Source organism: Poromitra crassiceps (genome assembly GCF_964638095.1).
Source record: "Poromitra crassiceps genome assembly, contig: HAP1_SCAFFOLD_97, whole genome shotgun sequence".
Lineage (NCBI taxonomy): Eukaryota > Metazoa > Chordata > Actinopteri > Beryciformes > Melamphaidae > Poromitra > Poromitra crassiceps.
In genome coordinates, this window is record NW_028152241.1 from 542,274 (window position 1) to 568,064 (window position 25,791).

A 25,791-nucleotide genomic window follows, 5' to 3' on the forward strand; every position below is an offset into this window, starting at 1 on the left:
GTGGCTAATGTTAGCGGCTAGCTAGCTATGTTACATGGCAGTAAAACGCCAGCAAATTGATTTAACTTTTAACCATTTCGAGTAACACACATTTCGAGTTTCCATACGGACCTCCAGCGTTGGTTAGTTGTTTATAACGTGACTATATTTATAACTTTTATAACGGACTCCAGCTTCGGGTTTATAATTCGGGTCGCGGCAACAATGAGTCACGCTAAACCGAACCTTGCACCCACGATTATTTTTTACAGTTGGGCATTCAAAAATAAGGTGGATAAAAAAACTAAATGTGATCCCCCCTTTCCATAAATGCAAAGTTGATTTTTTTTAGCAAGAGAAATATTATTCAATGTAAAAATGGCAATTGTTTTTATTACTCATATTACTTTTTACCTTATATTACCTTATTTTGTTCTAGAAATAAAACACATACAAGTTCACTTTGAGAAACAGAAACAATTTATTTCAAAACATAAAAAAAGAACAATGCATTTCAGAAAACGTGTACTTCAGCAACAAAATTACAACAAAAACAATAACAGCAGCAACAAAATTACATGGCTGATTTTTCACACCACTGGCATACAGTCCTTTCAAAGGACAACTCTGGTAACAGCAGCAACAAAATTAGGCTACATCGCTGATTTTTCACACCACTGGCATACAGTCCTTGGGACAACTCTGGTAACAGCAGCAACAAAATTAGGCTACATCGCTGATTTTTCACACCACTGGCATACAGTCCTTGGGACAACTCTGGTAACAGCAGCAACAAAATTAGGCTACATCGCTGATTTTTCACACCACTGGCATACAGTCCTTGCAAAGGACAACTCTGGTATTGCTGCACTGTGGGCATATGCTTTTCTTGCAGTTCGCGCAGGTGCAGGAACTGCGGCGTGCGTGGCACAGTTGACACTTTTACCTCAAGGTGGTGGGTGTGGTGGGAGGCTGGAGGGTTGGAGCCGGGCGAGGGGGTGGAGCCGGTGCTGCTGCTGCTTCGCCTGCCTGCCGTGCAGCACAAACCCTGGCCATTGTGACTAGGGCAGCGGCCCCTGCTTCTCTTGGGATGCGCTCCCGGTAGGCCATGTAGGGGAGGGCCAGCGCCTTGCCCAGCTCCTCGATAAAGAGCCGCCGTCGGTACTTAGATCTTGTGTTCCAGGTTGGGTCAACCTCCTGCCATAGCACCCAGGAATTGTAGGCCGATGTGTCGAGGATATGGTGGAAAACCGCAACTGGCCAGCGGTTGGTTTTGCGGCGGCAGGTGTACGTTCCAACACACTGGATATGAGAGAGAGAGAGAGAGAGAGACAGGGGAGCATCATTAGACCAAATCATATTATGACATCATTATTGACCAACATCAGAGGCACTGAATAATTGCCCTGAGAAGAAGACTGCTAGACACCTTGTCAAGGTTATACACAGCCCCTTTCGACTTGTTGTAGTCCATTATGATCATCGGCTTCTGCTTGGGGTCCCCTTGATGTATGGCTGCATTGCGGTGCTGGGTTGAGAGCAAGACGACGTTTTTCCCTTTCCACTGGAGGTAGCTGGCCAGGGTGCACTGCGTCTTGAATCCAAACACTGTCGAATATTTGGCCCGGCCCAGGCTGGTGCGGAGGGCTGGGGGGACCTCTGTCCAGGACTTTCTCATCGTCCCGACCAGGGTCATCTTTCTTGTGAGCAGCTACTCTCCAAGCCCGTAGCTGCAAGGGTAAGTAATAATTTACAGCGTCAAAAATAAAATAATATAATAGCCTATAAAATTGTGTAAAAAATAACATGCAATACAATAAATGCATACCTCGTAAAAAAGTTATCCGTGGTTACAGTCCCCTGTAGCCCTTCCGTCAGCTGGAGCACCTGCCTGGCACTAACCGCGCCATTTTCCCCTGGCGCTTCCACAGGAGGAGGGGGGTGGGAGGAGTCCCGAATGCCGCTGATGCCGAGGTGGAGGATCTCCAACAGGGTAAAGAGCAGACACAGGGCGCTGACGGCGTACATGATGAGCAGGAAGATAGTCTTCTCCGTAGGGCGTGAGATGAAACAGTCCACCGTGTGCGGGCAAGGGGAGCGTGTGCACACGTACGATGGCGACACTTCCACCCCGTACAGGATGTACTGGCCAAACAAGAACGATACCTCGAAGGCGGCGCGCGACAGCAGCTGAAAGACGTACACCTTCATGAGGCCATCGCACTTGATGCGCCGGAGCCCGTCATGCTTTTTGCTCAGCTTCTCCACAGCTTCCTTCTCCTTGTCTGGCTCAATCTCCTCCAGGATCATGGGGTCCTCCTCGCCATTATCCTCCGCTTCCTCGTAGTCCCGATTGGCACCGCGGCTCACTATAGGCATCCTCTTCCTGGTCCGAGGCCGGTATTCATCGTCATCCATGCGGGCAATCTTATGTTTGGCGAAGCCTATGGTGGGAGTGGTGATCATAATCACCTGAAAGACCAAGAAACGAATGTGCGAGAGCGGCGCAAAGGCATCGTAGCACATATTCTCGCAACCAGGTTGCTGCGTGTCGCATGTGAATTTACTCTGTTCATCGGAGTAGATGGACTCTCCCACGATGGCTGTCAGCACAATGCGGAAGACGATGAGAAGCGTGAGCCAGATTTTGCCCACAAACGTGGAGTGATTTGAAATCTCGTCTAGCAGACATGTAAGGAAGCTCCAGCTCATTGTGCCTCTGGGGTGGGGGGGAGGCCTCTCAAATCTGTTTGGGAAGAGGAGAGACAACTTTCAGATTTGGTTGTGGTTTTGAAGAGATGAAAGAATAGGATATTTGCTCATGGAAACACATTGGTTTGCACAGGTGACACAGAGCACTGCAGGAATAAGTCCGGAAGTAGCATGTTGGATCTTCAGGGGAAAAGTGAATGGGGTTTTAGAATGGTGGGGATTTTGCTTAAATGCCTAAAATAAGGTCTGTGGTTAACAAAAGTTTATGGGAGTGGTAATTTGTGTTCAGCAGGATAATCTTCACAAACGTGAATCACTTTTATGATTGTTGAAACATAAATGCATTTTTTTGGGGGGGAATGCTTCAAAAGTCATAAAAAGTGATTCACGTTTGTGAAGATTAATCTGCTGAACACAAATTACCACTCCCATAAACTTCTAAAATAATTATAATTAATATAATGAATTAATATAATAATAATAAGTCATAATTTATGACTACAAAATAGTCAGACTATGTGGTCTCTTGCCTTCTCTAACACAGCACAGCAAAACAATATACTGTATTGTCCAAGTTGAGCAATAGAGAGACAGATAGATAGTTGAGCGATAGAGAGACATATTTATGAGTTGAAGAGCTATGTAACTCCTCGTTTATTTCATTCATTCCAGGGTTTTTCCTAGCTCAAAATGAGGTGGAGGTGGTACTAAAGTCCGACCGATATGGGATTTTTTAGACTAAATTTTAGAGTGGAAAGAGGGTGGCAGCCGCCGGGCGATACATAGTGAATGTCGAGATTACAGTTAATGTGAAATTATCATATCCTATTTGCAGTTGCAGTGGAGGCCTGTCAGAGCATCACCAGGGATGAAAGCAGGCGTCTGGTGATGTCTATGGGTTCCAGACTTCAGGCTGTCATTGACTACAAAGGATTTGCAACCAAGTATTAAAAGTGACTATTTGATTTATGATTGTTAGTTTGTCCAATTACTTAAGATGTAGCCTAATGTAATTCCTACATCATTCACATGATTTGGATGTACCCTCAAACTAAAGCTGGAAGTCTGCAGTTAAAGCACATCTTGTTTCATTTCAATCATTGCCGAAATGATGAAGATTGTGTCCGATGTTATATGGACGTAACTGTACATGAAGAAGCAGCAGTGACGGATACACAGCTCACCTTGACCATCACCTGCTTGTTCAGAGAACAAGGAGAGGTCCGCTGTTACAATGTAATGAGCCCACATGAATAAATTAACATTTTGTGGCAAACATATAATATCACATAATATCCACACTCGGTGTATTATGATAAAATTAATCTCCCTGAAGCTTCAAAGCCCTAAATAGGGTATTTGGGACAGCCCTAGTTCTCTCCAAGTTTGTTGTCAGTAAACAGTAACAACGTTATTCTGTCTTGCCTAGCTGGGCAGTGCCAGTGCATCTCTTGGTCTGTGTCTTGCCAGCCACTTCCAGGGGCTGTGTTCTGACTTTGTGCCTGGCAAAACAACTATTTATTAGGCTACATTTGATAACGCCAATGGACAACGGTGTTTATAGACTGCATCTTAGAACAGATAACTGCATCGCGCGTCAACTAGTGTTGTCAACCAACATGATACCAACATTTTGACTTTGATACCGATACGAAGTTTAGTATCATGATACTCGATACTGATACGATACTCAATACCTAATGGATAAGAAACAATGTTTCCATGCCCCAAACATGCTATATAACAGCACCTGTCAATCAAAGACTGCGACCATAAATGCAAAAGTCGGACTGATATGTCATTAAGCGGTAATTTGGCTCCGGGAAAAATAAAACAAAATCCTCACAACTTCTGCCCACAGTAGGCTAACAACAACAAACAAAACAGTCACCAAAACATGATGTGAAGAATGACTTTTACCTTCAAGTCCAATCTGGATCCTCCGTTTGGTCCGACCGCTCCAAAAAGTTATCTTTCCCAACAGCGTTTCCTTCGTTTCCTCCTTCACAAAAAAGCCCCCGCGTTCCGATCAACCCATTCAGTTTTTGCGAGACGGCTCGTTGTGTGTCCTCCTCCAGTTGTGGGTTGTAATGCGGGGTGAAGACAGACAAACACTAGTCCCAATTCTCCCCCCTTCTCTCCTCCCCGTTTCAGTCGGGCACCCCAACCCCTATCTGCGCAGAAAGGAGGAAAAAACGAAGAACTCCCAGCAACATTCCTGATGCAATCTTTGCCTCGTATTTTGTTAACTACCGGTACTTTAACCTCTGCAGCAGCAGATGCCGACTATAATTCACACAGAGTCACTGAATTCAGAGACACAAGTTTTCAAGCTATTGGAAATAAACAGAAAATTACACCAAAATAGGCTACACTAACACTAACATGCCTTCAAACCAAATTAATTAATTGAAAATATTTTAATTAATCAGAGAGAATAGATTTTTGTGTTACCAACAGAACATTACAACTAGGCTACTTACTGTGTATTAACATATGGTATAGGCTTCTCAACCAGTTTCATATGATATCAAGGACCTCTGATTTAGTCCATTTTAGAGTCACAAAACCCTAGGCTATTTGAGGCTAAAATGCAGACTACACAGGTGGCCTCACCCAGCACCATCAGGTCTTGACCAGGGCTAAAATGCAGACTACACAGGTGGCCTCACCCAGCACCGCAGCTCGCCATTTGGGTGTCCTAATCATAATTGCATTGTTGTGCCCCCCTCCCCCGCGAAATGCACCGTTTAATACTGTTTAAATACATAAAGGAAAAATTATCTCTTGACTTGTCTATTGCTTTTGTAAAGGTATTCACTTGACAGTGTAATTACACTTAATGACAGCTTAAAGAAAAGTAAAAAAAAATCCACTTTAGTTGAGGTTGCAGAAAACCCTCATGACATAGTTATAAACTAATTTGACAGTGTAATTACACTTGACATCTTAACGAAAAGTCCAGAATACCAATGTTGAGGTCATGGAAAAGATTCATGACACAGTTATAATGGTGTTATCACAGCCAATGTCAAAACTAACCACATATGGCAGTTTAATGTAATTATGTGATGAAAGCTAAATCGTTTCTTTAAGTTTGATAGGCCTGCTAACTCATGTTTATGACATGGCATCATATGAGGATATGTTGCCTTGGTTAATGTCAAGTTGTCATGACAAAGACATTGACAGGGTATGTCTTGGTTAATGTCAAGTTGTCATAACGAAGACACCTCAAACAATGTCAACTTTGCATCAACAGTGACATAATTTCCCGAATGACACTTGATAACAACAGTCATAAACATTCATAAAGCCTCCTTAATGTTCATGACAGGTGTTATGTCATGGTTATGACAGTGTCATGTCAGCATTATGAACACCCCCTTCAAAGAAAGTGTTATTACTATTCTGTTGTATTATTATTCTCTAGTAATCTAGTTTGTTTTCTGAATGCCAGTCTCTTCTTCAGTGGTCCCACCTAAAGTATTTTATTTCTTCTGCGCTGGTCTGTCTATAAGCTTGATGGAAGTGTGATACACTGTTGATCGTATTGAATCAGCACTGAATGAACAAGCAGGTGTCTTAATGCGTCTTTAACTGCCTTGTCCAGTGGGCAATATCAAATCTCTCTCTCGATGGTCACGGAGGCTGGCTGAAAACTGTTATGCCTATATTATTCTGCCCACCATGTTTGTCTATCTGTCCATCATTTGACCAGGATCTCTGTCTGTCTTTCGTTTGCCTGTAATTTGCCTTGAAACTTAAACTTTGCCTTGAAACAGAAGCAGGGCTGTAATCAAAACTGCCTTGGTCAAGTCCAACTCCAGATCGAGTCATTGGTGAATCGAGTCTGACTCAAGACCAAGACCACAAAACTACTATGAGTCCATTTCAAAACCAATACCATAGCAAAGTGCTATCCAAGGCTACCATTGTATTTATCCATAAATAAAGTAAGTGGGTTCTGCGATTTCGGTCATGTTTTTGTGATGCGAAGTTGAGCAATTGTGCGCTGTGCATGCCAATAGAGCAGACGAGGCCACGTAGCAGCCGAGCTGCAGGGCGGGCAAGGCCGCACAGCGGCCCAGCTAGTGAGGCTGCGCAGCGGGCGAGCCTAGGAATCTACCTCACGTAGCATGCAAGATGCCTAGTTGACTAAAATAGCATTTTTGGTTATTACCTAAAATAGAAGAGATGTTTTTAAAGACTTAAAATTGGTATGTTTTGAGGGCAAAATTAATTGTAAGCAGCTTATGCTCATATCAGGATATACAGTAGTTAACTATAAGTGGATTTTGCCTACTTTGTTTTTACTGCTCCACAATCATACCTGTATGCTGCTATCAGCATTTCTTGTCTGAAAATATTCTTACCCGACATGACATTTTAATTTATGTTGTCTTGGTTAATGTCAAGATGTCATAACGAAGACATCTCAAACAATGTCAACTTTGCATTAACAGCGACATAATTTACCATATGACAAAGATTCATAAAGCCTCCTTAATGTTCATGACAGGTGTTGTCATGTCATGGTTATAAAAGTGTCATGTCAGCATTATGACCTAACTGAAAAGTGTTACCTTGAATTTAAATCTTAACTTTGTGCAGGATTTTCATGCAAAGGGAATGATTAGTACAACACAAAGGTATACCATCAACCACTCAAAAAAGACAACTTTAGATCAATACAGTTTTGTGTCAATTTGCATGCCCATAAATGCTACAATAGGCAGATTTTTCCTCTACAAGTGCTGACAGGGCAGGGTGCAAGCTGGGTATGAGAATTCATATGATCAATCAGCAGAGTGAATCTGTGAATTGGGAGGCAAACAACTTCACTATCACACTGAAGTTACATATTATCAGACTTAAACCACTTGACAAAACCAGTATTTGTATTTGTTGAAAAAGGTTTATTTTAGAAACTAGCCACAAAAATACTATCAATACAAAAAAGTATAAAAAGTACAAAAAGCATTTTTTAGAAAATAACTTGAGATGACATTTGCGTTGGCACTGTGGGTATGATTCAGAATACAAATGGTGGCATCCTGGTGTAGAGCATTCAAGGCATTGTACCATCAAAATGAGAACATGTTTATAACTTTCACTGAGACAGTGACAACAGTATGATATTATAATCCAAAAACCAGCACTTTCAGACATGGCAGGCATGTTCTGTCTTTTCACAGAAACCAACAGCTCAAATAAGTGTAGGTCCCAAGTGACAACAGCAGCATCTGCTGGTCAACATGGAAATAATAATAATATAATAAACTTTATTTATATAGCACTTTTCAAAACACAGTTACAAAGTGCTTTACAATAAAAGCAGACACCGTTTTAAAATGCACGATGAATAAAACAAAGATTACAATTAAAATTAAAAATTAAAAGCCCAGAAAGAAAAACAAGCCCTAAAAACGACATAGCAATGGAAATCTTAAAAGCCCAAATAAAACACAGTAAGAACAGTAGCTAAAAGATGCTAAAAATCCCTAAAATCCCTGGAAGGCAGATTTAAAAAGGTGGTTTTTTAATAGTGTTTTAAAAGATGCGACAGAGTTTGCAGCCCTGATCTCCTCAGGTAGGTCGTTCCAGAGCCTTGGAGCCCTGGCTGCAAAAGCTCTGTCCCCTTTTTGAATTAGCCTAGTCCTCGGAACAATAAGAACAGGCGCATCAGCTGATCTCAGGGAGCGAGAGGGGGCATAGGGCATTAAAAGCTCAGATAGATAGCTAGGGGCAAGGCCCTGGGCTTTAAAAGCAATCAATAAGATCTTAAAATCAATTCTAAAAGCCACAGGTAGCCAGTGTAGGGAAGCCAGGAGTGGTGAAATGTGGTCATGTTTCCTGGTCCGGGTTAAAATTCTAGCTGCAGAGTTTTGAATGAGCTGAAGGCGGGAGAGGGATTTTTTGCTGATGCCAGAGAGCAGGGAGTTACAGTAGTCCAGTCGGCTGGTGATGAAGGCGTGAATGACAGTTTCCAGGTTATTGCGAGAGAGAAATGAACTGATTTTTGATATATTTCTGAGGTGATAGAAGCAGGATTTAACCATTGAGTTAACGTGTTTGTCTAGGTTGAGGTTTTGGTCGAAAATGACACCGAGGTTTCTACATTGGGGGGTAATTGACTTTGAGAGAGGACCAAGACTGTTAAAAATGTCGCTGTTTGTGCCGTCTTGCCCTATGATTAAAACCTCTGTCTTTTCTGCGTTTAGCTGCAAGAAGTTTTGTGCCATCCACATGTGGATGTCATGCAGACAGTTAAGAAGATGTGTGTTAAAAGAAGGGTTTCCAGGGTCAAAATTTTTATATATCTGGGTATCATCAGCATAAAAATGGAAGCTGATGTTATGTCTGCGGATAATGAGACCAAGAGGGAGCATATAGACGCCGAAGAAAATTGGACCCAGTACCGAGCCTTGAGGGACCCCGCATTGAACACGGGTTACAGTTGATCTAAAATCCGCGATACCAACACTAAAATGTCTGTCTTTCAGATAAGATCTGCACCAGTTCAGAGCAGTGCCACTAATCCCCACCCAGTTTTCAAGGCGATCCAAGAGGATGTCATGGTCTACCGTGTCAAATGCTGCGCTTAGGTCCAAGAGAACCAGGATTGATTTATGGCCAGAGTCCGCTGATAGTAAAAGGTCATTCATGACCCTGAGAAGCGCCGTTTCGGTGCTATGGTTTTTTCTAAAACCAGACTGAAATTTCTCAAACAAATCGTTGTCATGGATAAAAGCCAGAAATTGATCTGCTACTGCCTTTTCTAAAACTTTTGCTAAAAATGGGAGCTTAGAAATAGGCCTAAAATTGTTAAGAACAGAAGAATCGAGAGATGGCTTTTTTAAAAGTGGTTGAACCAAAGCAGTTTTAAAAGACTCAGGAACAACGCCGGTGGACAGAGAACAGTTTAAAATTTGGAGAATGGAGGGAGATACTGTATTAAAAACTTCCTTTAGAAATTTTGCTGGAAGAATATCTAAAGGGCAGGTTGAGGGTTTCATTTTCATAATAAAATCAGAAAGAGACGATGGCGTGATTGGGTTAAAAGATTGGAGAGAGACTAAACAAGGCTTCTCAACAATAATTGGTGAGACTGGAGGGGAGATGTCATTTCTGATGTTTAAAACCTTCTGGGTAAAAAAGGAAAGAAATGCTTCGCATTTTTCAGTGGAGGCATCTAGAATCTGAGCCTGGGGCGGGTTTATGACACTGCTCACGACATTGAACAAGGTTCTTGGATTTGACTTGTTAGATTCAATTAATGAAGCAAAGTAACAGGATCTAGAAAGCTTAACCTCTGCGTTAAAAGATTTAAGAAGAGACCTAAGGTGCTCCAGATGGACAGTGAGTTTAGTTGCTTTCCACAAGCGCTCCATCTTTCGGCAACGTTGTCTGGGACCGATATGCCGTGGCATAAAACTAAATCAAGGGTGTGACCTCTCAAATGAGTAGGTCCAGTCAAGGCACGAACAAGATTAAAAGACTCAATAAGGCTTAAAAACTCGTGACCCAGTGTGACCTCAGGACAGCAGACGTGGATATTAAAATCTCCAGCGATCAGAAATCGATCAAATTTTGTCGTAATTGAGGACAGCAGTTCAGCAAATTCATTAAAAAAGCTGGGATCGTATCTGGGTGGTCTATAAATTATCAGGCAAAGAAAAGGAGAATCTCCTTTTATTACAAAAGAAAGAGCTTCAAATGAGCTAGACTGCTCTAGATCAAAGCTGGAGCATTTAAGATTATCTTTATAAAAAAGGGCAATGCCACCGCCCCTGCCAGTTTGTCTGGGCTGATTTAAAAAACGATACCCAGGTGGGCTGGCTTCAAGTAGGGGCACATGGTCATTTAGTGACAACCAGGTTTCAGTGAGCATAAAAAGATCAATATCATTTGAAAGCATAAAATCATTACATAAAAAAGACTTATTAACAAGTGACCTCATATTGAGGAGAGCCAACCGCATGGAGGAAGTGACAGAGATGGTGGGGGATAGAGAAACTGAAGGCTTAATATGAATAATATTATTCTGGATTTGACAGTTTTGGGTCTTATGTTTAAGAACCCGGTTTACACTAATGATGACAGGGATAAAACTGTGGAGTACATGGTTTTCAGCAGGACCCTCTCTAATAAGAGTGGGTGTGACTGGAGGGGGGTAGGGTTATTAGGGTCATGCTGGGATGAGGGTCAAAATGAGTCAACCGAGACAGCAAGAAAATTAATAAAATTTGACATCAGTGACTTAGTACCCATCCCATTTGGGTGTAAGCCATCAGGTCTATATAGAACATGCTCAGTCCAAAACGCATCAAAGTTGCTGATAAAACCCAAACCTGTCGCTATACAAAAGGTGTTCATCCACTGATGGAGGCTAAAAAGACGGCTAAAACGTTCGGATCTAGTTGACACAGTTGGGATGGGACCTGATAGGTAGCAGGTTTTACCTAAGCTCTCAAGAGTAAGCGCCAGGGACTCCAGTTCATTTTGGAGTTTGCAGGACTCCCTGTCCATGACGTCATTAGTGCCTGCGTGCACTATGACTTTATGCACCGACGGGTGCAGATCAAGCAGCGTTGGTGCGAGTTCAATAAAGTCTCTAACTTTGCCACCAGCAAGGCAGTAAGTTACAGCGCCGGGTAGCTCCACAAATCTGATGATAGAATCACCTAGAATCAGGACTTCGGGATTTTTGTAGTTTCCAGAGGCACCATAAACGGAGAGTTTGGGAGGGAGCTGGTTAGCAACATTAGCCACATTAGCATTACCTGGCAAGGCTATTGCGGATATTGAGGATGATAGACGGGGACGTTTGCCCGAGGGAGAGCGGTAGGAGGATGCACTAACGTTAGGCGAGGAGCGCCTTTTTGATGCTGTTGATTTTGTAGCCAAATTAGCTGCGGCGGGGTGAGCAGGAGATGAGGAGCCCAGAGGCGAAGAGGGATTGCCGGGTGGAGGGCGCCGACTGATGGCCGACACTATTCTTCGAGCAGGCGGTGGAGTGGGGGAGAGGACAGGCTCCAGGGGAAAGTCAGCCAGGGGAGAGAAAAAGTTTGAGAGAGGAATGTTATCATCGCCGCTGCTGTACAGGTCGAAGAGGGGAATGGATCGCCTGCGCCTCCTTACTATGGATGCCCAGGAGGGAGGTGAGGACTGGACCGAGGCGGCCGCTGCTTCCGAGGCCAGGGCGCGCTGGCTACCCGCAGGCTCGATGGCAGTAAGCCGGGAACACAGCTGCGTCTGCCGCTGGAGGAGATCTTCAATGAGCCGTTCAATGGAGCGCAGTTCACTCTTTAGCTCGGTCACCTCTGCCGCTGGGGCCATCACAACTGCAACAGATGGACAAACCACAGCCAAACAGACGGAGGAAAAACCACCAGAGCGCCGCACGGGAAAACAGAGGAGCAGGAGAGAAACTTACACGCTCGGGCGTACATCGAGCCCGCAGCGGTGGCAAGACAGCAGAAATCCAACTCTGGGAGGCGAAGTTGAAAACTTACCACGGAGGGCCCAGGAATTGGGCCCGCTGCGGATGGATCACCTCTGGTAAGTTTTTGTCTGGTAGACTTCCTCGAGAGAAAATGTCCCGGGATAGACACGGGTAAATCCACTGATGATGTTGATTCAAATCTCCGGTAAAAATAAACTGTTTACCGGGGCGGCTACATGTTCAATGCTAAACACAAGCCGAGGTAAGCAGCAGTCAGGAGCCGGTGGTTCAGTCACAATGGGTATCAATCCAAACGACCAATCGCTAAAACAGTTTGGCCGAATTAAGCATAAGATACAACATAACAAGTGACTAAAACGTGCAACTTAAAATTGTGGCTTAAAACCGGATAAAAATACCAAATAAGATCGGGCTTCTGACGAGCTTCTGGCGGCAAACACAAACGTTAACGCATGCGCAGTGAGTATCAAAACTTTATCAAAACTCAGTACTAATAAGGAATATGATCTATAAAATGAGTCGTGGGTTGAACTGCTGCACTTGTCCTCAAATTGTCATGGACCGTTTTAAAGATGCAACAGTCTCTGTGTAAAATTAGGCTTTTAGGGAGCTATAGGATAGTGAATGTGATTCTTTTCAAACTGAACAGTAATGTTGGCCACAGTGACAAAAGCCTCTTTTCAATGACAAAATACTCAAAAATAACACACAGTATCAAATTCCTTTTAGAAACAATACAAGACAATGTCACAATTTACATGTATTTCAAGCATTAACCAGGTTTTTATTCCTTTGGACAAAGACACCACAAGTGTGTTCCAGTTACCATACCTGGCACCAGACTTGGGAGCAGTGACTGGTGCAGGGCTAACATGGTGCCCCTTCAAAAAAGAGAAAACAATTACAACTGTACAGCTTACATCAGTCATTACAAGCTGGGGACATAGTCCGAACTGTTTGAAAATGTCAGTGGACACACCTGGAAGAAAATTGACACCTCCCAAAGTCTGTCAGTATTACAATGACTCCAGTACCTTCTTTGTTCTGTTATGAGTGGTGCCTTGTCCATTAGCCTGCCAGTTTATATGTACAAGCTGACTCAATGTAGTTCACTTCCTCACAAAACACAAGACTCATAACTTTACACTTCTACATGTGATTTTGTTTTTGCACAACAATTGGCCTGGCCTTATCTTATCGGTATTGCTGAAAATGGACTTCCAGTTTTAGGTCTAAGGCAAACTTGAGATGCACTCCCCCCTCTTAACTTCCAACAGCGGACAAACTTACAAAAATGGAACAACTAATAATCCTAAATGTCAAAAAACAAAAGGACAACAGCAGCTGCCCTGAGGGAGAAGCATAGGTAACCGCTCTTGTTGCACAGCAGCAGTTTACAAGCACTTTGGATTCAAGCTTCTGGCATACTCTTCGCGCCCAGCCAAGCGCATAGGGCGCGCGGCGATTATGACGTCATCGCACGGGGCGTGTCGGGGGGCGAGGCCTGAGCGCAGCGCGGCGCGTCCATGGAGATTTTTCTATCAGCGCGTGGGGTTTTGCTGCCTGTGCCTGTGGTAGGCTATGAATGAATGAATGAATGAAAGCTTTATTTCGGACTTAAAATAAATAAATAGTAATATATTTATATACACAAGTAGTATCAATGTTACAAAATATATATATTTATAAGTGAAAAAAAAAAGAAAAGAAAACGAAAAAAAATAAACAATAATAATCAGAATACGTGACAGCAACGAGGTCTGAAAAGGAGTAGGATGAAGTACACTGTACTTATTTAGTCCTACCCCCAGTCCACAGTTCACATTCTTAATCAATTGACTTCCACTTTTATACTATTTACATTCTCAATAAACCATATATATTCATACACACATATATACAAATATATACATACAAGTGAGGTCTCCAGACCATATTTCAAGCAGAAGGCCATTCGTGCATAATCTAATCCGATCACCCCCTGACGTCAGTCAGGTTCTAGTATGACGTGGTCAGTCAAAGTCTTACGGCCGGTTCACACACACGCTTTGCGCGACGCCTTGCGCATACGCTTTAAGCTACGCCTACGCATATGGGCATTGCTTCATGCACGCCTGGCGCCTATTTTCGTTCACACAGGACGCCACGCTCTGCGCTACGCTGAACACATGAGCAGCGGGTTTTTTTACACTTTTCCGATCTGATTTATAGCATGGGTGAGTAATAAACAGTGTTGGGCAAGTTACTTTCAAAATGTAATATATTACTTATTACTAGTTACTTTCATTTGAAAGTAATAAGTTACTCTACAATATGACTTTCTGTGTAGAGTAACTCGTTACTTATTACACTACTTTTGCATTACTTTTACCAAAACAACAGCAGCAGCAGAATGACATCGCTGCTCCGGAACCATCCTGAAGAATAATTTCAACCACCTTGAAGTCAGTGTAAACAATCCAAAATTCTAAATGTTATCATTTTCCTTTGTTATTGTCATCTACAGTGGTTATTTGCATAAAAACACTTAGTTTGATTAGGAAATGATTGAATCTTTTTTAAATATGTGCTTTGATTTAATAAAATGTAACTCAATTTGTAACTTGAGTTACTTGACAAAGTAACTGGTATAATATTACTGAAATCCTATATGCCTAAGTAATAAGTTATATTACTGAGTTACTGCTAAAAGTAATATATTACATGTAATATGTTACTTTTGTAATGAGTTACCCCCAACACTGGTGATAAAAACCTCTTTTTTATTGTAATGTGCAAGTGACGATGTCTGTCTATTTCCTGGTCGGCTGTAATTGTTCTTTTCCCTCGGGTAATCATGTGAATGAATTTGCGCTGACTATAGCACAATGGAGTGTGCACAAACAAAGTGTTGTAATTTTAACCAGCCTATTTTATTTCGGTCAGTAGCTTAATGATATCCGAGACATAGCCCCACCATGCATGCCCGCCACTTACATTTGCGGATCTGTGTTTAATAAGGTAGCCTATAACATTGTTTTCTTTTCACATTTGTCAGCGCCAATCTTTGTAGATCGTAGGAGAGCCCTCGCTCTTTATCTTTTGCTGCGAAGGAGGCGTCTGCAGAGGAGAAGACTGTGGATACATCCCATAAACCAAAAAAGAAAACAACTTGGAGCGTTCAATCATCTTGTTGCCGAATTGCGGCTGGACAGAGACCGCCATGTGAAATATTTCAGAATGGAAGCTACACAGATGGATCATCTGCTGACTATGATTGGCCCAGATCTGACCAGACAGACAACTAGTTACCGTCAATCCATCGAACCTAAACAACGGCTTGCTGTGACATTGAGGTAATTTACACACACCAAAACAACACAACTCAGTAAAAAAATGTTTTATATGTGGCATAAAATATTTCAATCAGCAAACAATGAAGTAGAATAAAAAATAAAGTGTCAAACCACACAAACAGTCAATACAAAAACAGTTTAAAAAACAAACCCCCCCCCCCTTTGTTGGTTATTGCTTTCTGGTTTATGATAACCTATTACTGCACTTATAATTGTTATTGCTGTTTCTATTAATTGTTATTGTGGTGGAGCGGTGAGTGACTGGATGTGCTGAGTTATTGGATTATTTATTTGAACAGTAAACAATCTGGATAAGTAGGGCACAAACTATTTATATATTTTTAAGTTGTAATAAAAAAAACAAAAATAACTATATAAAAATAACTACCTAAAAAAAGTCCCCTTGTCCCACAAAAGTTGTATTCCTGTCCCCATACACAACAGCTAAACAACTTGGCTTTATTCGACCCACCCCCCCTCATCCTCCAAAGCTCCAAAAGCCCTTCCAATGGCCCCGGACACACCACCTTCTGGATGGGCTGGGGGTTGCAGGGTGTGAAATTGCCCTCCCTGATGTGAAGAGGATGGGTGGAGGACAGGACCACCTTGTCCATGTGGAGCACCGTGCCTTTGTTGTTGCGGGGGAGGGGGGTAAACCTGAAAGGCTGTTGAATGTTCAGCCGGATGCTGCCACAATGGGCTTGGTGTAGAGCGTGGAGTGGGTGTTGTAGAGCGTGGAGTGGGTGTTGGACCTGCTTGTTTCTGTTCCATTTGCTGGAGGTACTGCAAGATGTGTATTTTAGCTTCTCCCTGTGCATTACGGTTTAGTCTATTGACGATTGGGACAAGGCCGAGGACGAAAAAGTACATTTCCTCCTTGTCAGTGGGGACATGGGGCGGAGCATTGACTCTCTCAGCAGTCAGGAGCTCAAACAGCTGTTCTTCACATTCTGCAGCTGGAGTTGTCGACTTGCGCTTCCTCTTTCGACCGGGTGTCTGTGAGGTGGATGGCGACACCTGCTCTCCGGGGGGGGGGGTGAGGGAACAGACGATGGAGGAGGTCTCTGAGTGAGGGATGGTGAGGGAACAGCTGATGGAGGAGGTCTCTGAGTGAGCTGCTGCACTCTGGGGTGCATGGGGGGTGTGCCAGACCTCTGGATTGGAGATTGCTGTTGATGTATAGGGGGGAACGAGCTGGAAGTGGGAGGCTGGTCTTGTTGGTGCTGTGGAGAGGCGGATGGGGACCTGGTCGGTGTGCCAATACTGCCCGGTTCAGCTGGTGGGTTGTCGTCTCCCCCCGACTCCTCTGATGATTCCTTTCTCTGAAGAGTGCTTTTTGAGCTGAAAAAATATCAATAAATACATAAATATACAGCTACTTTCTCAGGATCCTGCTTTTAAGGCTGAAAATATATAAATAAATACATCTATAAACAACATTGTTGTGAATCGAAGCAGTGAGGACAAATGAGATGTCTATGGAATTGTTATTTGTAGTTTAATCACCATTTTACAATAAAACAGACAATAAGGTTATTTAAACTACTTACGCTCTGTTGGCAAGGTGTGGAATAAGGAATGATATGTGATCCTCTAGTTTCCATTTTTTTGTTGTGTCGCCGGCTGACCCACTTGGTGTATACTTTTTCTGGTCGGCTACAAACTGGTCCCGGAGCTGTTTCCACCTGTCTTTGACTATGGCCACTATGAGATAAAAACAAACAGATGCATTTTAGCAACACACAATGTTATTACACATTTATTCATTTTTTATAGCAATCTGAAGATTAATGAAACCTCACAATTCTAAAAATGAAATTCCATATTTGTTGCATTTGTGTTCACAGATTCCTAGCCACTGGAGAGAGCTTTGCTAGCCTGGCATTCCAGTATCGACTGGGGAAAAGCACAGTTTCCCAGTCGGTACACATGACCTGCCGGGCTATAGAGAGGCGGATGATGGCCACACAGTTCCCCAGCCCTACAGAGCAGATGTGGAGAGACATCGCGTCCACATTCTGGAGAAAGTGGAACTTCCCAAACTGCCTAGGGGCCATCGATGGGAAACATGTCATGATCAGAGCACCACACCTATCAGGCAGCTTGTACTTCAACTACAAGAAGACCTTTTCTGTGGTTTTGCTCGCACTGGTAGATGCAGACTACCGGTTCATAAATGTCCAGGTGGGAGACTACGGTAGATCCAGTGATGGAGGCACATTCTCCTCTTCCGATTTGGGAAAGGGTCTGGAAAGGAAAACTCTGCATGTCCCCGCAGACAGGCCTCTGCCTGGGTCTGGCCAACAAGGGGATCTTCCCTACACCATGGTGGGAGATGCTGCCTTCCCACTCAAAACCTACCTGATGAGGCCATTCCCTGGACAACGGCCTCCGAGATGGCAGAGGGTCTTCAACTACAGACTGTCCAGGGCCAGAATGGTAGTTGAGTGCGCTTTTGGCATTCTGGCGGCAAGATGGAGGGTGTTCTACACACAGATCAACTCGAAACCAGAGAACACCGACTCAATTGTGATGGCTGCGTGCATTCTGCATAACTACCTGCTGAACCCAACACAGAACAGGAGGTGGTTGGAAGAGGCAGAAGATCGAGGGGAGCACCTCCAGGATGCAAGGAACATGGGTGGAAACAGAGGACGCAGAGAGGCCTATGAGGTTCGCCAGAAACTGTGCACTTTCTTCCTCTCCCCTGAGGGAAGTGTGCCCTGGCAGGACCGCAGGACCCAGTGAAATGTCCAGAAACTGATATGTAAATGGTGTTGTTAAATGAACCTGTGTGTCTGTAATAAACTTGAGTGACCATCGATGAGTTGTTCTTGAATTAGCAGCAATATAACTATGGAATAACTACAACAACATACTTTACTATTAGTAGTAGTATTATAATTATTATAATATTGTCTCTTCTAACTTTTTTTATTCAAAAATAAGGTAGTTATTATTACTGATTATTAATATGTTGTTAATTCATATTATTTATAGAATTGCAGAATTGAAAAAATTACAACTACATCCCTTTAATACTCTCTCAACTTTACATATGGAAATGACCACATTCCCATGCAATATTTTTATTGGATTATCATAAACCTATAGGTTTTTATATTGCAATATTTTCTAGGCTACTGTAACTGGTACATACACACACACCCCCACACAATTTGTGCTTGAAGACAGTGATAGCCTACACACCACTAAATCCATGGGGAAAAAATCTGCCTTTACTCCAGCGGGCAACACACTATTTGCGACATTCTGAAGACAACAATTAATGTCAAATAATTGCAAAAGATTGTCTTTAAGTCATTGGTTTATCTTACCATTCCGTGTATAGAAGGGAGGGGAGAGGGGAGAGGGGAGGGGGGGTAGGGGGGTAGAGAAAGAATGAGCATGTTAGCCAGCCTGGTAAACACAGGCACGTGAGATTAATTTAGAAACAAGTTCTCTCTACAATAGTAAAGACATATTACCTGTAGTCCCCAGAGCCTTTGCAATGAATTCCCAAGCCAAGTATCTTGTGTCGGTGTCCTTGTATTCTACAGAACTTTGGTCGTAAATGCATCTGTGTTGTTGGACGAGGTGGATTAACTTCTCGTCATCCATGGCTGCTGCAGCAGGTATCTCTTCTTCGACTGACTGGAAAAGTCCCCGAGTTTGTTTGTTTGTGGGGGGATGGGGGGATAGGGTCGCAGAAAGACCCACGTGACTGCCACCCGTAAATCAATCGGTCTCTCTCTCTTCCTCTCACTGTCATGCTCTAGTGTTTTTTTGACTTGCCTATGCAAGTCCATGAAGTACTACTACAGCAACCCCAAATAGCAATATGAATAGCTATAATAACAATAACTATAATAACATCTAACTGCCAAAATATTGACAACAATAAAAAATATAATACTAATAATAATAATAATAATTACAATGATGAGAATAGCTAGCATATTAACTATAATAACAACTACAACAACTGCAACAACTTAAATAATAATAATAACAATAATAATAATAATAATAATAATAATGACATTAGGAATCCGATCACAATCTTTGCCATTTTTTTTTATTATTGCTATTTGCATTCGCCCCAAGGGCAGCTGTTCTGTCCCCCAGATTTCCCAATGGTGGGTGTGGCTTTCGACATGTGACAGTGTACTGGAGAAAAAACACATATTCCCATGATGCATTGTTTGTACAAGTCTTGTTACAAGTATCCTATTGAAATTGGCTTAATGCAAGTTAATTAAACATTGAGTGGAAAAAATCTTTAGCCTATTTGACTTCGACATGCAGATTTACAATATTTATATAAAAAAAATACCCTACAAAAGTGACTGAGTCAACACCATGAGTGATACATGCATTGAGACAGGGGGGTATATATACATCTTGACAGAAAAGACGTTAATAGAGGAACACATGAAGGACAGCTCTCCTACTATGCACTCGTTAATTCGCGCTCCACCCTCCCTTTTGGTCAAACTCGGTAGAAAATATGGCCCAAGTCCGCCAGAAACAAGAGCCAACAATGTGATTAATAATATTTTAATTTGAAATTGGTTCAATTGTGAAAATAAACAGAACGCTCTTTGCCATTCTTGTTGCTCACTTCCTGCATAGCTTGACAGTTCAGCGCGCCTAGACGCTGAAAAATAGAACAGACGCCTAAACGATAAATGCAGCGCAGCGCGAGCGTGGCTTCAGCGCAGCGTGGCAGCGGGATGTGTGAACGCTCTCGTCTGTTAACAAGGACGCCTAAATTTTAGGCGTTGCTTAAGGCGTCGCTCTAGGCGTGTGTGTGAACGTGCCGTTAGTATGACGTCTGTAATGACGTCAGATATGACGTCAGTTAATTCTCATATATATAGCAAGGGTTCTACGTCACCTCTCTCTCTCTGGCCGATCATAGCAGCAGCTAGCTTCACGGCAGTCCATCTCCCCTGAAGCCGTCCTCCGAAGCTTTGTTTTGTGCTGTTTTGCACCACATCTGCAGACCGAATCAGCACCCCCAAGTCCTCTTTACCCGTGGATAATCCCCGCGGATCTCTCAACGCTCCCCACTCCACTCCTGCCTGGTATGTCGGATCCCGAGCCAGAGCAGTCCATGGACAGTGACGACAGCTTAAACAACGATACCCTGTTCCGGATCAGCCACGGAGCGTATTTGCCTTCCGAGACGTCTGACGACACCGGCGAAGCGGCCGTGCCACAGGCTGCCAACGTAGCCACGATGAGAAGGCACGGGGCGCGCCACTGCGACGGGCCGTGCCACAGCTCAGCAGCCGATCCTGCCCCGGGTGTTCAGGCGTCCAGCTGCATCTGCACCCAGGCTTCTTCTCCAAGCAGGCATCACAGGCCGTTCCATTCCACGTCGCTTGTGGTCAGTTGCACGGCAGGCGCGGATCCCTCTGCTATCACCGGGCAGTTAAGTCTTTACTTAAACCGTAAATAAACGGGAGGTTGCGTGAGTAAAAGATGTCACGTCGCTGCTTGATGACGGTGACGTTATCACATTGTATATTTCATCCATAATTCTGTCAGCATGTTGTTGAGATCATGTGATATGCCGGTCAAAAATCACGCAATGGGTTATATAAAAAAAAAAAAAAAAAACTTGGCTCATGGAGCATGTCTGAGCATCAGTTTGAGTGTTACTTATAACCTTAAGACCGAAGTCAGACAGCCCAGGGAATGTTGACAGATCATCATAATTTTTCTTAACAGCAACAAAGCTTGAAATGTTTGCATTGAGGCCGCGTTGTTTATTACCACTCTGACAGTAACAGCATCTTCGTTTACATTCACGTTGGCTGTCTTATTTCACGTTTTTTCCGCGTCAAGCTACCCAGTCTTAACTCACCACTTCCTGTTAACGAATTTCAAAGTAAAATGCCTTTGGCGTTTCTTTTAACCATAAATAATACCAACGCTAAAACAATTAATACAGTGGCATGCTAGTCATGTAACAAGAGGCTGCGAAACCCACTGTTATATAACCATATAACCAACCATAACATATCACTGCGAGTTGCAACTAGCAGTATATGGTGCATTTGCAAGGTGGTGAAACTATTTTATTTGTTTGTTAACCAGTTTCTTTATATCTCATGCATTAAGCATTTCATTTCAGCTCTAGGGTTGCGCCAGAATGAACAGTTTGCCCCATGGATCTTTTGGTCTGCCCAGAGTGTCCGAGATGATATGGCACTCCCGCATCAGTGCTGCAGGCCGGGTCCCGTCAATCACCGTGAATCTGCCCAGACTTCCCCATGGTCTGGCCTCAGCTGCGCCAGCAGGGCTATGAGCAGTCCGTAGCAAACAGGTGTTTGTTGGGGGAAAAAGATGGTCGCTATCTGATGACATCATCACCGGCCGTCACCGTATCTTTTTCATGCAAATAGCTACTAATAATGCTTGCATTCCCATGAATTATTGGCATGTAATCTTGAAATAATTTGTCCTTGAAAGGGCTGAAAAGTGTTGAAGCTATTATTATAAGAATTTCGCATCGGGTGGATCATGTCTGCCTCTCCACCTAGCGATCCTGTCCATGTGTCATATTTATTTTCAGCTCATCAATCTCATCATGTGATGACTGCTCCGGATTCGGATTCCGGACTCCTCATCGTTCAATTCGGTTCACCATACAAACCCCTAAGTCACCCAAGTCCAGCGCCAAGTCAAGTCACTAAGTCACCCAGGCCAAGTTGGGAACCCCTAAGTCACCGGGGGAAGATCCGGATTCGGATTCCGGACTCCTCATCGCACAATTCGGTTCACCATACAAACCATTAAGTCATCCAAGTCAAGTCACTAAGTCACCCAGGCCAAGTTGGGGACCCCTAAGTCACTAAGTCACCAACCCCTAAGTCATCCAAGTCCAGCGCCAAGTCGGGAAGTCACTAAGTCACCCAGGCCAAGTTGGGAACCCCTAAGCCACTAAGTCACCAACCCCTAAGTCATCCCCTAAGTCACAAAGTCACCAACCCCTAAGTCATCCAAGTCCAGCGCCAAGTTGGGAAGTCACTAAGTCACCGAGGCCAAGTTGGGAACCCCTAAGCCACTAAGTCACCAACCCCTAAGTCAACCCCTAAGTCATCCCCTAAGTCACTAAGTCACCAACCCCTAAGTCATCCAAGTCCAGCGCCAAGTTGGGAAGCGCAAGCCGTAAGTCACTAAGTCACCTACCCCCAAGTCACTAAGTCACCAACCCCTAGGCTAAGTCATCCTAACTCCTGGAAACAATCTACTCCCCATGGCTTGCTACATCAGGCTCAGGCCTCAGACTGGCCCCCGGCTCCCCTGTTCCTCATCGCACCTCGTCACCACACGTCAAGATCCTGGTTCATCCTGCACCTCAAGCGGACACTCCAGAATTGCAACCTCCCGATGAAGAACTACTCCAGCCACTCCTTCGGGATCGGGGCGGCCACCTCAGCCGCCGTGCAAGGAGTGTCCTCCGCCTCCCTCCAGCAAATGGGCCGCCGGTCTTCATCAGCATTCTCCAGCTACATCCGCCCAGAGCGGGCAGCCATACCGGCGGCCCAAAGAACCCTCCTCCCTTAATCGGCGAGCATGGCAACGAACAGTGTCTCATTGGTGGTGGCTCCCCAATGAGAGTTGGGAAGCACCAGCCGCAAATAGCTGTAAGTCGCTAAAGGTCGAAGGCCAGAAAAGTACAGTCAAACTACCGGAGCCCGCAGATCTCAATTAACCTCCGGTAATCGGATCTTCCTTTTGGGGGATCAAGATCGAAGGCCCGACCGAGTTGGGAAGCGCCAGCCGCAAGTAGCTGTAAGTCGCTAAAAAGGTCGAAGGCCAGAAAAGTACAATCAACTACTAATGTACCAAGATCGAAGGCCCGACCGAGTTGGGAGCGCCAGCCGCAAATAGCTGTAAGTCGCTAAAAGGTCGAAGGCCAGAAAAGTACAATCAACTACCGGTGCCCGCAGATCTCAATTAACCTCCGGTAATCAGATCTTCCTTTTGGGGGATCTCCTAGCCTATGCAGATGCCCTCCTCTTGCCTCAAGAGCAGCGCCACTGGCTAATGGAGTCATGCGCCAAAGTATTTGCCATGCATGCCGATTGCTAAATAAAGTTTGTTACAGTAAATCCTACCAACTGGCCTCTCATGATTGAAGTGAGGTCTCCAGACCAAATTTCAAGCAGAAGGCCATTCATGCATAATCTAATCCGATCACCCCCTGACGTCGGTCAAGTTCTAGTATGACGTGGTCAGTCAAAGTCTTAGTATGACGTCTGTAATGACGTCAGATATGACGTCAGTTAATAGACTACTTGCACAACTCCACTACTTCCTGAAATGAGTAGGGCATCTTGGTTTCCTGTGGATGAACTGATTAATGTCAGGTGTGCCTGACTGCTGCAGTCACAACAACAGTGATCAGGCACACCTGACATTAATCAGTTCATCCAATAGTGTAGGACAGGAAACCAAGATGCCCTACTCATTTCAGGAAGTAGTGGAGTTGTGCAAGTAGTCTATTCTCATATATATACCAAGGGTTCTACGTCACCTCTCTCTCTCTGGCCGATCATAGCAGCAGCTAGCTTCACAGCAGTCCATCTCCCCTGAAGCCGTCCTCCGAAGCTTTGTTTTGCCCCACCCACCTCCCCAGTCCGCCACCAACGAGTCGTGACTCCTGATCCCCCACGGGGGGGGGGGGGGGGGGGTCTCCTAGCCTCTGCAGATGCCCTCCTCTTGCCTCTAGAGCAGCGCCACTGGCTAATGGAGTCATGCCTATAAAGTATTTGCCATGCATGCCGATTGCTAAATAAAGTTTGTTAAAGCCTACCAACTGGCCTCTCATGATTGAAATACATTCATACCTTGCATAATAAATATAATTTATAGTTCTAGTGAATAAATTATTAATTATTAATATGTTAAATATAATATACCATTAATAATATGTATACCAATTTGCGTATTTACAGAGTAATATTATGTACAATACAATTAACTAATAGTGCATATTATAATATATATACAATATAAATAATCATACCATGCTATTAATCGCTTCATATACACAACTTGTACCTTTTAAATAAATGTTCCTTATATTTTTTTTTGAAATGGTTCACGCTTAAACATTGTTTGAACTCAGCATCCATACTGTTCCAGAGCTTCACCCCACGGATTGAAATACAAAAGGATTTCATTGTTGTTCGTGCCCTCAGTGTTTTTAAATTTGTCTTCCCCCTCAAATTATATCCCCCATCTCTCTCAAAAAAAGTTTTTGGATGTTACCTGGTACTTGATTATTTCTTGATTTATACATTATTTGAGCTGTTTTATACTCCACAATGTCTAAAAATCAGTGGATATCTGCTGTGATTGAGTCCTCACTGTCGTAAAGTCGCCTTTGAAGCATGACGTTCGATTATATTGGACTACTTATTGGGTGGGCTTTAGCCCACCCAAAAATTGTCTCAGCCCACCCAGATAATTTTTATTTATTTTTTTCCCCAAATCCATGGTGGTCATTAGTAGCAGTTTCTGTTAACACGTTCACTGCCGTGGACGAGATATCTCGTCAAGCAGAAACCAACGGTTGACTGCCATGGACGAGATATCTCGTCAAATTTTTTTTTTTTTTTTTTGACGGTGGGACGTCGATCAAACCCTTTTACATCTCCTATAAAAATATGGGAGGTATTGAATGTGTATAATCTATTTTACCGACCCACTAAGTGGCGACAGTGCTCTCCAGACTAGACGAAGCCAAGCAAAAACAGCAGCGTGAGGAAGCCATTCTCATGAAAATGGATTGGCGAAAACGCTTTCGCTTTCGCGCAGGGAGCTGGCGGTGGGGGATTGCAAATTTGCATAATAGATTACGGGTGAAACACACTTTGAAACACCGGCAGAAAGCCCAGAATCGCACGCAGCTTCATTCCAGCTGAGCTCACAACCGAAAAACGAGCCCCATCCAGACTCGCCCAAAGAGCGGCCGCCAGCAGCCAGGCAGCACAGACAGGCAGGAGAGATTTGCTTGTGACAAACGCTGCAAAGCCACCAGAGACACACCCACGGGGGGAGGAGTTTGGAGGAGAGGGGGGTGAGCGTGCTGTTATGGAGGAAATTACTGTTCAAAGAACTATTGTTTAGATGTCTGATGTCTCACTGATGCCAAAAATAAATAGTTAAAGTGACTGTTCTATCGAATTTCACAAAAATGCATTTTTCTCAGCTTTTCTTCTCAGACGCTGAAACCATGCTGTATTCAACTGCTAATGCCTACATAACTACTAA

General features: G+C 43.7%; 1 pseudogene across 1 annotated transcript; it reads right to left on the reverse strand.

Annotated features, from left to right (window-relative positions):
• Nucleotides 1-1,690: 1,690 nt before the first annotated feature.
• LOC310800836 (gap junction gamma-1 protein pseudogene) lies at nucleotides 1,691-2,691 on the reverse strand (annotated as a pseudogene). The gene is made up of 2 exons: nucleotides 1,808-2,691; nucleotides 1,691-1,709 (listed from the first exon to the last, which is right to left on the reverse strand). The product of its transcript is annotated as a gap junction gamma-1 protein pseudogene (transcript).
• Nucleotides 2,692-25,791: the final 23,100 nt, after the last annotated feature.